Raw genomic sequence first — 4,286 nt, 5'->3', positions numbered from 1 at the left:
GTTATACTAAGTGAAGTAACAGACTCAGAAAAACAAAAGATGTATGTTCTCTCTCATTTGTGGATCCTAACACTAAATCCTTATAATAAATGGACTTCTACTGAAATGGACCAACAGCCAATGGAAAATGCGATGCAGAGACTTGAAAGTTCAGTGTCTTGGCACAATAGGTGGAAAATCATCCCATACCTGTCACCCCCTCCAAGGCTCAGGGACTTTTGCAGAAGAGGTTGCCAGAATGAATGTAAGAGCCAGAGGAAGGGGTGTTGTGTTACTGGGAAGTGCCCTCTGACAGCTATGCCAGCAAGCTATAGTCACACGTTGTTTCCACACTCAGCAAGGCGTCAAGGGGATAGTCAGTTACCCCACCACTCAACCAGTAGGCCTTAGCTGTGCGTGGGGGAGGGGCTAAGGATATACAAGCCAAGAATGCCATAAAGCATCTCTCTTGCCATTTTTTTTGCTGCTGTTGGGAAGTCACAGGAACTATATCTCAGTGTGGACTTTCCAGCACAGCTATAAATGGGGGGAGGGGTTCCAATCCTCTGTAAATAAGCCTCTACCCTTTGTTCTGTTAACAACCCCAATAAACTATTTAGGACTTTGGAAGAAGAACAGATCTAATGGAAACCTTCATTATTCCACCAAAGTTGACCCCATGTTGGCAAATCCTTTCGTCGTTGATTGCTTATTCCTACTTTTCCCTTGATTAACTTCATTGTATATATATTTTTATATAACCTGCTTCAAGTTATTTCTGGAAAAATGTGTTAAAATCGCCTCTTTGTGGAATAATAAAAATATTCTAAAAATATATATATCACATTCCAACTTTGCCTCATTGATAATTGTGATGGTTTAAATGAATGAGAAGGCCCATTTAGGCATGTATTTGAATACATTGCCCCATTTGGTGATGCTGTTTGTGAACATTTGGGAATGGAGCTTTGCTGGGGGAAACACATAAAGGGGTGGGCTTGGAGAGCTCTTCAGCCTTGTCCTATTTTCAGTGCGTCTCTCTCTGCTTCTTGTACCTGCTTGAAGATATAAGCACTCAGCCCTCTGCTCTGGCTGCCTCTTGCCATGCCCCTCTGCCACGATGAACACTGACCCACTGGAATCATAAGCATAATAAACTCTCTATTAATTAACTTGGTCATGGAGCTATCACAGCAACAGAAAAGTAACTAACATAATTAATTATCAAGTCTCAATGTGAATTATTCTGGGACAAACAGTCCTCTGATCATAAAGTGTTCTGAAGACCCAAAACTGTTTTTGAATACCAATAATAAAAATAATTAATTTTATAGCATCTGAGATGTGAGAAAGGTGGGAAAGGACATTATATACAGAGGAGAAAACCTAATAATAAGAATGGCCTTTCATCAGAAATACTGCATGCCCAAACACAATCTGAATGGGTAAAAAAAAATTTATAAGATAGTTGTTTAAGTGTGGAACTAAAAAGCTGAATTATGGGGGTTTTAATTTGCAGAATGAAAGTATTTAAACACAACAGCACAGATGATACAGGAGGAATGCTTACATTTCTTGCAGTATATGTGACATGGAAAGATTCTTTTTTAAGTTGGCCTAGGATAGCTAAAAGTGTTCTGTGAAGTATCACTTCCCAAACCTGTTAGTTCCAGGATCCATGCAGAACATTACAAAGAAATTCCAGGAACTTTCCAGAGGGGATGTGCTTATGTGGAACACAGATAGGGAATTCTACTAGCCATCCAAAGTTGACTCCACATTGGCAAATCCTTTGGTCTTTGATTTCTTAAACTTCATTGTATATATATTTTTATATAACCTGCTTCAAGTTATTTCTGGAAAAATGTGTTAAAATCGCCTCTTTGTGGAATAATAAAAATATTCTAAAAATATATATATCACATTCCAACTTTGCCTCATTGATAATTGTGATGGTTTAAATGAATGAGAAGGCCCATTTAGGCATGTATTTGAATACATTGCCCCATTTGGTGATGCTGTTTGTGAACATTTGGGAATGGAGCTTTGCTGGGGGAAACACATAAAGGGGTGGGCTTGGAGAGCTCTTCAGCCTTGTCCTATTTTCAGTGCGTCTCTCTCTGCTTCTTGTACCTGCTTGAAGATATAAGCACTCAGCCCTCTGCTCTGGCTGCCTCTTGCCATGCCCCTCTGCCACGATGAACACTGACCCACTGGAATCATAAGCATAATAAACTCTCTATTAATTAACTTGGTCATGGAGCTATCACAGCAACAGAAAAGTAACTAACATAATTAATTATCAAGTCTCAATGTGAATTATTCTGGGACAAACAGTCCTCTGATCATAAAGTGTTCTGAAGACCCAAAACTGTTTTTGAATACCAATAATAAAAATAATTAATTTTATAGCATCTGAGATGTGAGAAAGGTGGGAAAGGACATTATATACAGAGGAGAAAACCTAATAATAAGAATGGCCTTTCATCAGAAATACTGCATGCCCAAACACAATCTGAATGGGTAAAAAAAAATTTATAAGATAGTTGTTTAAGTGTGGAACTAAAAAGCTGAATTATGGGGGTTTTAATTTGCAGAATGAAAGTATTTAAACACAACAGCACAGATGATACAGGAGGAATGCTTACATTTCTTGCAGTATATGTGACATGGAAAGATTCTTTTTTAAGTTGGCCTAGGATAGCTAAAAGTGTTCTGTGAAGTATCACTTCCCAAACCTGTTAGTTCCAGGATCCATGCAGAACATTACAAAGAAATTCCAGGAACTTTCCAGAGGGGATGTGCTTATGTGGAACACAGATAGGGAATTCTACTAGCCATCAAAACAGTGTCAGAGCTGGAGATGTGCTCAGTGATTGAGAGCATTGCTGCTCTTTCAGAGAACTTGGGTTCAGTTCGCAACACCACATGGCAGCTAGCACCTGTCTGTAGTCCAGGTCCAGAGGATCTGATGTCCTCTTCTGGCCTCTGCAAGCACTGAACAACGCTATTGCATGCAGGCAAAACCACATACACATAAAATAAAAATACATGAATCTTTAAAAAAAAAAAAAACCCTTGCACATAAAAAAATAAATAAATAAATCTAAAAACCATTGCCCTTACCCAACATCCTATGGACTCTGGAAAGCTGTTTAAACAACAGTGGCTGTAGGGTACTAAAAAAGAAAATGCTACTTTTATGCCATTATGCATAGTTCTGCAGACTCAGCTCCCTGCAAGGGTCTCTGTGCCAAAGAGTATTAGTTGTCAGCTTGCCACAGCTGGGTGGAGGAAGCCTCAATTGGAGAATTTCCTCCATTGGACTGGCCTATGGCTAGATCTATGGGGTATTTTCTTGACTGTTGGGTGATGTGGGAGGGCCCAGCTCACTTGTGAGTGATGCCACTCCTGGGCAGGTTGTTCTGTGTTCTGGGGCCAGAGGAGGAAGCCAGTACACAACTTTCTTCCATGGTTCAGCTCCTGCCTCCAGGATCCTGCCTTGAGTTCCTACCTTGGGCTCCCTGATGAACTGTGACCTGGGAGATGTAAGCCAAATAAACCTTTCCTCCCAAGTTGGTATTGGTCAGAGTGTTATTTCAAAGCAACTGAAAATGAACTAGAACAGTCTCCTTCAGAGCCCCTGGCCATAATCGGATCTCCCACTGTAGTTTTGGTTGGCTTGGAAACTACCAAGGCTCCGTTAGCATCATGATCATGATGTCCTCCCTGCTTCTGCTTCCCAAGTGCTGAGATTTAACCTTGATGAGATGTAGTTCCTGAAGCCTACCATCAGCCCATCTGCTAGCCTCCTTTGAGATTTTTTTCTTTTTAAATTTAGAACATAAAATATAGAGAAAAAATAAGACTGTCCTGGTCTTAAAATGGACTTTTCTCTGTTTTCTTCCTATACCATTAATATAAATATTTTGGAGATAGTTCTGTGTTTCTTCCAACCACCCAACTTTCCTTCAGAAGTTCCCTGGAGAACAGGAACGTGACTGTATCGGTATTTGAATCCGATGGGAAAAGTGCTGAAAACCCTCAATTCTGCAGAGCACCTCAGTGCTTTGTCTGCTGTTATGAGAGTTATCAAAGTGCAAGCAATTTTCAAAGACCCTGTGCTCTTTTTTGACTAATTAGGCAGAGACTCAGACACAGGAAATTAGTTATAGAGAACACGGATGGCTAGAGTGTGGTCTACTTTGTACTTGGCCCAATACCTTCACCTCTCTGAAGAACAGTTTTCATATTTATTACAAAAATAAGAGGGGCCTGGATAAGTGGTCACAGTTAAAAGCACAACT

The sequence above is a fragment of the Nannospalax galili genome, unplaced genomic scaffold, assembly GCF_000622305.1.
Source record: "Nannospalax galili isolate Female #2095 unplaced genomic scaffold, S.galili_v1.0 scaffold977, whole genome shotgun sequence".
Lineage (NCBI taxonomy): Eukaryota > Metazoa > Chordata > Mammalia > Rodentia > Spalacidae > Nannospalax > Nannospalax galili.
The sequence above is the reverse complement of the archived record's forward strand: the minus strand, read 5'-3'. Positions refer to the sequence as shown.